Below are 12,416 nucleotides of genomic sequence, written 5' to 3'. Positions count from 1 at the left end.
TTGCTTCCCCAGGGATATGACAGCAATGCTCATTCGAAACAAAAAGTCTAATAAATATGAGCTCTAAAATTACGTTAGGAGCTAAGAGCACTTCTTCACCTTCGATACTGTTACTGCGAAACAAATTTTTCTACTGCACACTCTTTGCCTTACGTATTTTGGGGAAAGATGGTATGGATCAAAAGAAGAACAAATTGTCTGGTAAACATGTACTCTAAAAATGCATAACCTACGGGAACTTTATCACCTTCGCTACGTGAAACTCATCTCTTCTAGTGAATAAATGTCCATAGCTCTTCAGGTATGCATGTTTTCTTGTTTTAGTGCACACCGTTTCTTCGCAAAATACTGAAAGCAAAGCGCTTGCAATAAAAAAAATTTGTTTCATAGTATCAGAGATGAAGTGCTCATAGTGTTTAAGATATGTATTTTAGATTCCATGTTTACTAGGCTATTTTGCTTCAAATGATCATTCCTGTCACATCCCTGAATATTGACCGTTCCTCCCGGGAAACCCTGTACAGAGCTCTTCAATGTATCATGCAAGGCATGAGTGGTTAAGTAAAACAGAAATAACGTCATTTCATGTGCGCCCTTTTTTGCAATGCATTCAGGATAAACGTAACAAAAGGATTCGCCTGTTGCAAGAAGTCAAATATTGAGCGAATACATCCAAAGTTGCCCTTAATAGTAACTACCATTGGTTGCTATGTATGACAGTGGCAATTCCTTTGGCAAAGTCTACGCAGATAACAACATTCTTTTTGTGTCTCCTTGCCTACAATTTGCTGGTGGGAGTGACTGACACTGTATTCTGTTTGCTCTGCTCTCTCGTGGCTGGAAGATTACAACTGAGTTGCCTGAAAAATTGACTTATTTGTTTCTTTCCCCTTAGAGGAAAAATTTTAGCGTTAATATCTCTGGAGTCGCTTGGCCTTTTTTTCAGTTTTAATCTCTCAGCAGATGAGTATGATCGTTCTGAACCGAGCTGTAGCAATAACTCAATTTGGAAAACGTGACTTACCTGGTTTTTTTCCTGACCCTGTAGTGAACAGAGTTTCGCTAACATCACTCACAGTTTCACTGATGTCACCTACAATCATGATATTGGCTGCAGTTTCTAAGATGTGTATGACGTTTATATAAATTAGGTACAGAAGGGGGATTAACATGCTTCCCTGGCGAACATCTATTACGCACTTCCTTGCATCAGATACTAATCTGAGTTCATGATTAGCATGACTTGATGCGAGCTCCACTACCTGTGATTTGTTTTACAAATTTAGTTGAAATCACTTGTTTTCTATTTCTTGTATCCCCGTCGCATCCAAATCATGTAATAGAATTCATGACTAACAGTATCGGAAGCTTAAGAAAGCTCTAAATTAACTCCTACACCATTGTTGTTGGTATCAAGAATTCTGACTATTTAACGGCTGCAATCGTTTATCGCTGTTTCTGTATTTCTGCCTGATCGAAAGCCATGATGTTTATTATTCAGTAGTCTGTTGTCGAGTAAGTACTTGGTGATTCGTTGTTTCATACATCTTTCAATTACTTTAGAGAATGCCGAGATTAGTTAAATGGGTTAGCGATTTTCAACTATATGCCTGTTTCCACTCTTAAATAGAATTACCACTACCGATATTTTTAATCGTTTGAGGAACACAATCTCAGTGAACAATGTGAGCCAAGGGTTTTGCAATTTGTGAAGCAGTACGGATTGTGAATGACTCGAGCATCATCTACACCAGCTAATATTTTGCATCTGTAGCGTCTAATCAACTTTACTATTTCATGTTCACTAACCTCCAGCTCTATGCTGGTGTATAAACCTATGTTTATTCTGATTTGTAAAATTCAAGCTAAGTGTTTGAAATGCATTTATGTAATTTGGCAGCTCTTTTTTGCAGTACTGTTGTCATCAGAATTTCCTAATCTTCGTAATCATCCTTCTATCACTCTTCTCAATATCACATACAGATTTTGATTTTTTAAATGGTGTTATCTTGCTTTCAACTGTTAGTGTTTTATTTTATGATGGCAATTGCGGCATTATGTCACTATCAAGCATAAAATTTTGATATATAGATTTACATTAGGCAGAAGTAACCACACAAACCTATATGTATCAAAATCTTATGCTTCAAAATAGCGTAATGCCAAAATGGCAACCGTAAAGTAAAAGAGTAACAGTTGATAGCAAGATGACATCATTTTAAAAAACATAGAAGCTGTGGGCCTATATTGCAATAAATTAATAGATTTTGGTTTGTTGCCCAACATTTTTATTACGTTATACGAGGCAGGCAGGAACGTAAATACAAACGAGGTTCGGTCGCCTATGGATATCGACGTCGAATAAGATGGCATAGACATCCGGTAAGTACAATCAACAAAACAAAACTTTTCGCAGGGAAAACGGCTAAGTCCCACATACCGCTCTCTCGGTGTGTAAAATCACGGCACATGTTGCCTTATAACGGACACATACTATCATACCAGCGAGACGTACTACATAAAAATTTGGAAATTAATACCAATTAAATATTATATACGGAAGTATAGGATAACGACAGCGATCGCGAAATGGTTCCTGATTTCAATGGTAGCGCCAGATGCAGTCGGAAGCAGATTTGACGTCTCCGTGCAAATAGGTCGCGGTCAGAATGCCTGACCGACACTTGTAGAACCAGAGTTCCGTTCTTCCATTTGGCCAGTATTTCATGCCAACGGCCTTTCTGTTATAGCTTCTCTTGTTCTGATGAGTACCACACTGGTGCAAATTATGTGTGGTCGTTAAGGCAACTGTTATCGTACGAGATAACAGTAGTTGTATCCTAAAAGTCACAAAATTTCATACAAAATTCATCCAACTTATTTTAAGGGCACTAATTTTATAGAAGAGAGGGAATATTACTGATTTGAAGAATAAGTGATTGCAGGTCAATCAAACTTCTAACAAAATACGATCTTTTACAGAGCGTTTATTTCAAGTGTAGGATAGAGTAACTAATTGTATAATTATTCAGTTCTTTGGCACGAATGAAACTGATGTCATTATGTATACAGACTGAAGCGACAACTAAAAGTTTGCACTATGGTCAGGATTCGAACCCGGGTCTCACGCTTACTAGGCAGATATGTAGAAGTGCTGGCCACAACGCCACCCTGGCGCAGTGGATTTGCACGACTCCAGAGACTAGAGTAGTTCCTGCAGTCGTGCAAAGGGTGGCGTGGTGAACAGCACTTTTACGTAGCTGCCTAGTACGTGGGAGAACCTGGTTCGAACCCCGGGCTTGGTATACAAGGTGAAGAAAAATTCGTGTACTCGGACTTCGCTACGCGATTCCTTATGTATTAGCGATACAAAAGTGTTTCTCGCAAAATTTCGTCCGGTGCATATTTCCTGCAATAAATGGACATTAAACATTGGAAATCTGGAGACGCTGAAATCTCACCTAAGGTGACTACCGCTGTCACTAGATATCAATAGCGCTGTGTAGTTGGTGCAGCGAATAGCGTATTGTGTTAGTCTGCAGAAGGACGAGGGTTCGATTCTGGGTCGCGGATTATTTGTTCTTATTTGCTAAAGGTGGTATGTGTGGTACGGTATGTGGCGTCTTCACCGTCATACAGCGATTGCACTCGGACTTCTACAAAACAGGTGCACTTTCGAAGTACGAGCACAGAAATGGAAGTACAATCGTTTTCAATGGCCAGCTTTAGAAGAAGTCTTTTGCACGTCGTGGACGCCAACTGTTTCGCACCTCAGCATCTCCAAGGTGCCAAACCCTTTTTCTTCATTCCCTCCTCCAATGGTCGCGTCGATTAGTACCAACTACTGTTCTTGCCACGTTCAGGTCCATTACATTTCGTTAGGGCCTTACGCATTCGTACACATATAGTATTTTCTTCTTGTGTTGTTCTAAGACACTGTGGCCAACGTATGACATGCACAAACGATGAATACGTGGATACGCTTCTGTTCTTTGGTGCATCTGTTGCCGCTCGTGAGTATGCTGCTATATGTCCCGGTCCTCGCCACCCAGATAAAAAAGTGTTTCGCCGTCTGGAGCTTCGCCTTCGGGGGACAGACTCCATTCTTCCACTATTGCGTGACAGAGGTCGTCCACGGACTCGCCGTACTCCAGCCACTGAGGTAGCTCTTCTAGAGGTCATACACCGAGAACAACAGCGAAATACACGTAGCGTGCGTTTCTCGCAAAGCACGATCATTTACTTGCTGCAGGAGCGTCAGTGGAATCCCTGTCACTATTCTTTGTCGCAACACCTGACCTCCTGCAACATGCAGACCGAATGCAATTCTGTGAATTGTTCCAATAAAAGGAAGCCAACGGTTACTTCATAAACCCTGTAATATGGTCGGATGAAGCAGCTTTCCCTTTTGAGGGCATCTTCAATGTGTACAACATCCACCACTTTCTAACATTCTGTGTGGTGTCTGTTTGGTCTATATCGTGTCTCCCTACCACTTTCGCGCAACGACGCTCTGAGCCTGTTTTTTAGGGAATTGACTAGTTTGAACCTGGGACCTGTTGCTGGTAAGGAGACGCCAGACCAAACATGACATGTAGAATTCAGAAGAGTTCAGTGAGACTAGCGATGATATAACCAAATACTTAATGATTTCAGCGTCAGCTCCACTGCACTCCCTGTAAAAGAATCTTAATACTAACTAAATTAAGTGGAATGTGTTCAAGGCTTTCCTATGTTTAGTTAGCTGGTAGAATAACGTCGAAAAAGCAGTTAAGTTTACCATTGTAAATTTATTCTACTCACAAAACATTGTTTATAAATTGCACTATTGATAAAAGGAAATGTTTTAATACAGGATAGTAAAAACCAACTGCGTTCAACAAAAATGTGAACGAATATTCCCTGAATGGGTTTCCAAGTTCTACAATGGATCGAAGGATGACCTATGCCATATCACATCTATAATCTGGGTTTAAATTAAGTTTCACAAAAGAGAAAACTATCAAAATGGTCTACAGTGACCCTCAATTAACTTTAATTACTTATCTAACTTGTCGTAAATTACAGTGGCTGATGTGGCATCTCAATAACTATATAATACAAAAATCATTGCATTTCAGATTTTTACTTCAAGTGGCAAATGTGAACACCATGAGCTTTAATTGACGATCGACACTAGTATTACGCAAAAAGGGGATGTAACAGATGAGACATCTGCACTTCTGAGTGAAACTTTATGCGCTGCTTTGTGGCATCGCGTGCGTTCATTACCTTGTCGGTGTTCGTCAGGGGGCGGGGGACAGCACAGCTCCGCTCACCTCGCCGTCTTGCAAGCAACTCTCCCCTAACTTCTCCTTACTACAATTTACCGAAGTTGGTTTAAAAAAAACTATCTGGCTGTGTTTTCATCTGACCAATCAGGGTCTCAATGTTAACCTTAAGCTCCGCCTACAAAAATTCTGTCTATCCAATGAGAAACATTATACTTTTCGTGCTGGGGCAATGTTTTTAAAGTTTGCAACGTAACAGAGATGCGAAAAAGGCTCACGCTAAAACTTGTAGCTGGTGTGGTCCTTTTAGCGTTATCGTAAGATCTGTACTGTTCTTCTGGAGGGCTCTATCTTTTAACATGGGCTGGGGGGTGGACGTAGCGCTTAGCTGGAAACGTGAGTGTCCGTTCCTTGTCGTAGGGCCTTCAGCTTAACACGGTTCTGCTCTCGGCTTCTGTTCTCTTTTCTACTCTCGGAACCGCGTCTGTCTCACGGTGGGAAGGTATGACATGCAGTTTGGCATTCTTGTGTTAGGTTGTGGTATTCCATTTGCTCACTCATTAATCGTATTACTTTGGTTAATTTAATGTCACGATTTATTCGGAGCTATGTGACATACTACTGGATTTGCGTATCATGTCAGGGTTTTCATGGAAGGTGTTGGATTTGCCTGACACCTTACAACTTGTGTGACGCTAAGCCGAACTTCACCGGCGACCGTGGATATCAAGTTCGTTTTGGCATCAACGTCTGGGCAGCAATATTGAGAGACAGGTGTTCGGGCCCTTACTTGTCGCCCGGCCAGCTAACTGCACGAAGATATGCTGCATTCCTCTCAAAATTACGTTTTGGAACAATTATTTCGATGCCCGAAATTAATTAATTCTATGTGTGTGTGTGTGTGTGTGTGTGTGTGTGTGTGTGTGTGTGATTAGGCTGTGTGTGGAGTGTGAAACGATGAGGAAAAACAAAACGTAAGTTAAATATTATGAGCCGGCCGCGGTAGTCTCGCGGTTCTAGGCGCGCAGTCCGGAACCGTGCGACTGCTACGGTCGCAGGTTCGAATACTGCCTTGGGCATGGAGGTGTGTAATGTCCTTAGGTTAGTTAGGTTTAAGTAGTTCTAAGTTCTAGGGGACTGATAACCACAGCAGTTGAGTCCCCTAGTGCTCAGAGCCATTAGAACCATTAAACATTATGTAAATAGACACACACACACACACACACACACGCACACACACACACACATACATACATACATACATACATACAATTAATTTCAGGCACAGAAATAACTATTTCCAATTTTTAATTTTGGCTTAATCAATTTATGTACTTTAAGGTGTAAGTGGTTGCAGATGACAATCTGTGGAACAAAATAGTCACTGTAGAAACACAACTCATCAGAAAAACCACACCATGTGGTAAAAAGGTATGAATTCATAATTTATGTGTTTTTTCAAATATCTGCAATTACGACTTAGTTTTTACCAGTTACATGTATACAAACAATAATGAACATTCATTATCTTTAACAGATGAGAAATGAAAGTGTGGGTTAAAAAACGAAATTATTTTTTTCTAAAGGCGGACCCTATCCAAAAACATATATAGTTTGGATAATTTAACCGCCTCTGACCCACGAGGTCCATACTAGCTAAGGAGGGATGCACTTGTGTGTCCAATGAAAACTTATGCTTTCTACCCTTCACTATTCCCACTATATTACATTCCGCCTGTGCAGCCGTGGTGGTTGCATTGAAATATATCGACAAGTTCGCACTGCGGTCCTGTGGTCCCTTTTTGCGTGTAACACCTGCTTATTCGCTCCCTGTTTCCCATTACCATTCCTACAGTCAGGGTGGTGCTGTATAACCACACCATATCTAGCACAATGAGTTTGAAAACATCGTCTCTGCACGTGTCACACCCTCCCACGTCTGTAACACCTCATATTTGTGGAGAGTACTCTTCTCGTATCCAACATTCCTCTTACTACGTCATTTTTCTACGATTCCTTGGTGAATCTGACTGTAGAGTATAAACCTTCGGGTTGTCCTTTTTCGCTTCTTTTCACATTTCAGATGGCAAGCCCCTTAAAAATGCGTTGAATACCTCTGCGTTCTGCTTCATGTAGAATGATTCTATCTGCCTCGTCACTCTTCCCTAATTAATACGTCAGCACATGCACTTTCCGTATTATGTCCGCAAAATTCTCTACCGACTCATTATCGTTTTTTGATATACTACGCAACTGATAGCGAAAAAACCTTGCGCCGTTTCTCTTCTCGTACCTTTGTTGCAGGAGTTTTTTTCAGTTCATCAGATATAACCACACCTCTTTGACCCTCTTTACATCAACGACGTATAAAAGGTATTAGGAAAGTTTTGCAATACACCTTTGTTTATTTAATTTTTTCGAAGTAATTTCCGCCACATCGAATACAGCTCTCCATCCTCCGAAACCAATACGTAAACCAGTTGTCCCATGTTTCCGTAGGGAGTAAGGCACACTCGTTGTCTCAAGCCCTCAGGAGGTCCTCATCACTTGAAAACTGCACTCCTTTCAGCTCACATGCGGCAGCAGCGCAAAGTCACAAGGGGCGAGGTCTGAACCGCAAGGAGGGCGCTCAACAAGTTTCAGCCCTGTACCCAGCAAATATTCTGTGCATGCTTTGGCACGGTGAGCTGGAGGAACCAAGTGCATACGGCAATTTAGTCTGAAACTGACTTTTTTCTAAACCGAGAGTGATAGCGAATTTTAGTGTTCTAGAATAAAAGGGTAAAAGGATTGTTTTCGTGCTTGGCGCCTAGATTTGAATGTGTAATCTGATAAAACGTATATCACTATCACATGAAACTATATTGACCCAGACACCTTTTCAAGTCTCAGACATCTGTGATGTATGTATACAGGCTGAAGTGACGACGAAACATGCAGGAAAAAAAAACTTATTTGCACTTTGCGGTGCGATTACTCACATACTAGCAGTCCAAAAATACCTCTCACAAAAAGTCATCCGGCGCATTTTTCCAGCACTAAATGGACGTTAAGGATTGGAAATCTGGGAACACTATAATCCCAGTACATAACTATCTCTGTCAGCATACAGCAGCATTGCTGTGCTGTTGGGTTAGCATGCATTAGACAGGAGGCTCGATTCGGTGTCGAGGTGTACTTGTCTTTATTTGCACAATTTCTTTCTGCCATATAATACTGTAGTATACACCGTTCCTCAAGCCACATGTATCCGTTATTTACACTCCTGGAATTTGAAATAAGAACACCGTGAATTCATTGTCCCAGGAAGGGGAAACTTTATTGACACATTCCTGGCGTCAGATACATCACATGATCACACTGACAGAACCACAGTCACATAGACAAAGGCAACAGAACATGCACAATGTCGGCACTAGTACAGTGTATATCCACCTTTCGCAGCAAAGCAGGCTGCTATTCTCCCATGGAGACGATCGTAGAGATGCTGGATGTAGTCCTGTGGAACGGTTTGCCATGCCATTTCCACCTGGCGCATCAGTTGGACCAGCGTTCGTGCTGGACGTGCAGACCGCGTGAGACGACGCTTCATCCAGTCCCAAACATGCTCAATGGGGGACAGATCCGGAGATCTTGCTGGCCAGGGTAGTTGACTTACACCTTCTAGAGCACGTTCGGTGGCACGGGATACATGCGGACGTGCATTGTCCTGTTGGAACAGCAAGTTCCCTTGCCGGTCTAGGAATGGTAGAACGATGGGTTCGATGACGGTTTGGATGTACCGTGCACTATTCAGTGTCCCCTCGACGATCACCAGAGGTGTACGGCCAGTGTAGGAGATCGCTCCCCAAACCATGATGGCGGGTGTTGGCCCTGTGTGCCTCGGTCGTATGTAGTCCTGATTGTGACGCTCACCTGCACGGCGCCAAACACGCATACGACCATCACTGGCACCAAGGCAGAAGCGACTCTCATCGCTGAAGACGACACGTCTCCATTCGTCCCTCCATTCACGCCTGTCGCGACACCACTGAAGGCGGGCTGCACGATGTTGGGGCGTGAGCGGAAGACGGCCTAACGGTGTGCGGGACCGCAGCCCAGCTTCATGGAGACGGTTGCGAATGGTCCTCGCCGATACCCCAGGAGCAACAGTATCCCTAATTCGCTGGGAAGTGGCGGTGCGGTCCCCTACGGCACTGCGTAGGATCCTACGGTCTTGGCGTGCATCCGTGCGTCGCTGCGGTCCGGTCCCACGTCGACGGGCACGTGCACCTTCCGCCGACCACTGGCGACAACATCGATGTACTGTGGAGACCTCACGCCCCACGTGTTGAGCAATTCGGCGGTACGTCCACCCGGCCTCCCGCATGCCCACTATACGCCCTCGCTCAAAGTCCGTCAACTGCACATACGGTTCACGTCCACGCTGTCGCGGCATGCTACCAGTGTTAAAGACTGCGATGGAGCTCCGTATGCCACGGCAAACTGGCTGACACTGACGGCGGCGGTGCACAAATGCTGCGCAGCTAGCGCCATTCGACGGCCAACACCGCGGTTCCTGGTGTGTCCGCTGTGCCGTGCGTGTGATCATTGCTTGTACAGCCCTCTCGCAGTGTCCGGAGCAAGTATGGTGGGTCTGACACACCGGTGTCAATGTGTTCTTTTTTCTATTTCCAGGAGTGTATATAGCACAGCATTTTGAACAAAAATGTGTCCACACAAGTCAGAAATAGACACCTGAAACAAATGACCTGCCATTGTGTTGTTGTGGTCTTCAGTCCTGAGACTGGTTTGATGCAGCTCTCCATGCTACTCTATCCTATGCAAGCTTCTTCATCTCCCGGTACCTACTGCAGCCTACATCTTTCTAAATCTGCTAAGTGTATACATCTCTTGGTCTCCCTCTACGATTTTTACCCTCCACGCTGCGCTCCTACACTAAATTGGTGATCTCTCCATGTCTCAGAACATGTCCTACTAACCGATCGATTCTTCTAGTCAAGTCGTGCCACAAGCTCCTCTTCTCCTCAATTCTATTCAATACCTCTTCATTAGTTATGTGATCTACCCATCTAATCTTCAGCATTCTTCTGTAGCACCACATTTCGTAAGCTTCTATTCTCTTCTTGTGTAAGCTATTTATCGTCCACGTCACTTCCATACATGGCTACATTCCATATAAATACTTTCAGAAACGACTTTCTGACATTTAAATCTATACTCGATGTTAACAAACTTCTCTTCTTCAGAAACACTTTCCTTGCCATTGCCAGTCTACATTTTATATCCTCTCTACCTCGACCATCATCAGTTATTTTGCTCCCCAAATAGCAAAACTCCTTTACTACTTTAAGTGTCTCATTTCCTGATCTAATTCCCTCAGAATCACCAGACTTAATTCGACTACATTCCATTATCCTCGTTCTGGTTTTTTTTATGTGCATCTTATATCCTCCTTTCAAGACACTGTCCATTCCGTTCCCTGCTCTTCCAAGTCCTTTGCTGTCTCTGACAGAATAACAATGTCATCGGCGAACCTCAAAGTTTTTATTTTTTCCCCATGGATTTTAATACCTACTCCGAGCTTTTCTTTTGTTTCTTTTATTGCTTGCTCAATATACAGATTGAATATCATCCGGGATAGGTTACAACCCTGCCTCACTCCCTTCCCAACCACTGCTTCCCTTTCATACCCCTCGAGTCTTATAACTGCCATCTGCTTTCTGTAAAAATTGTAAAATGCCTTTCGCTCCCTGTATTTTACCCCTGCCACCTTCAGAATTTGAGAGAGAGTATTCTAGTCAACATTGTCAAAAGCTTTCTCTAAGTATGCAAACGCTAGAAACGTAGGTTTGCCTTTCCTTAATCTTTCTTCTAAGATAAATCATAAGGGCAGTATTGCGTCACGTGTTCGAACATTTCGACGGAATCCAAACTGATCTTCCCCGAGGTCGGCTTCTACCAGTTTTTCCATTCGTCTGTAAAGAATTCGCGTTAGTATTTTGCAGCTGTGACTTATTAAACTGATAGTTCGGTAATTTTCACGTCTGTCAACACCTGCTTTCTTTGGGATTGGACAACTACAGAAACAATATCAATTTCGATTAGCTAACGATAGTTGCACAGATAAATAACTCAACATCTACTAATTATTTATAGTGCTTGCAGTACGTCCGCTCACATTGACATATTAGCAACCTGTGACAACAATAATTTCCATAGTAATGACCGCATGGCGTATAAAAATGAATGCTTCGTCCCCAGAGCAGACGCTCAAAGTGATCCCCCTGTACATCCAAGCACTGAGCGACCCGCTGGATCGTACAGCTCTGGACTCTTCGCAACGTGGCTCTATCAACAGATGCAAGAACAGCATGAACAGACGCTATCAATTCTTCCTCATGTGTCGGGGGAGTAGAATACATGCGGTCCTTCAAGTGTCCCCACAGGAAGAAATCCAGGGGATATACGTCAGATGAATGTCAGTGCCATTTTCCTGGATATTTTCTGCCTAAATACTAAAATGTAAAACTCGCCCCGAACAAGCCACGACGACTCAGTGGTGCCGACAGGCCGCCGTGCCAACCTCAGCCCACTGGCGTTACCGGACTCGGATACGGAGGGACATGTGGTCAGCACACCGCCCTCCCGATCGTACGTCAGTTTACTCTCACTAAATACCACTTCACATGAATTCCGAAGTGTGGAGGTGCACAATCATGTTGGAACCATATGCGCTGCCGAACATGGGTGGTACATCTTCCTTTGCGTCAGTCAAATATTTAGAGAGGAATGCAGCATACCTTCTTGCAGTCAGGCGGTAGGGCAACAAGTATGGAGCCAAACTCATGTCTCCCAGTATTGTGGCCCAGACGTTGATGCCAAAGCGAACTTGATATCCTCGGTCGCGGATGAAGTGCGGATTAGCGTCACTTTTGTGGTGGGCGTTGTACACGGTGAAGATGCCCTCAAGAGTGAACGCTGCTTCACCCGACCATCGAAAATTTACTCTATAATAGTGAAGACACAGGTTCGTTTTACAGTATTAGATAGTACTCTACTGTAAAAACATTTTTCCAAACTACAGTAGTCTGGTGTTTAATTCAGCCTACCTAATTTGTAGTAAGTGTGTCGTGCTCCAGAAAT

This window comes from Schistocerca gregaria, chromosome 2 (assembly GCF_023897955.1).
Source record: "Schistocerca gregaria isolate iqSchGreg1 chromosome 2, iqSchGreg1.2, whole genome shotgun sequence".
NCBI lineage: Eukaryota > Metazoa > Arthropoda > Insecta > Orthoptera > Acrididae > Schistocerca > Schistocerca gregaria.
Note: the sequence above shows the minus strand (reverse complement) of the source record.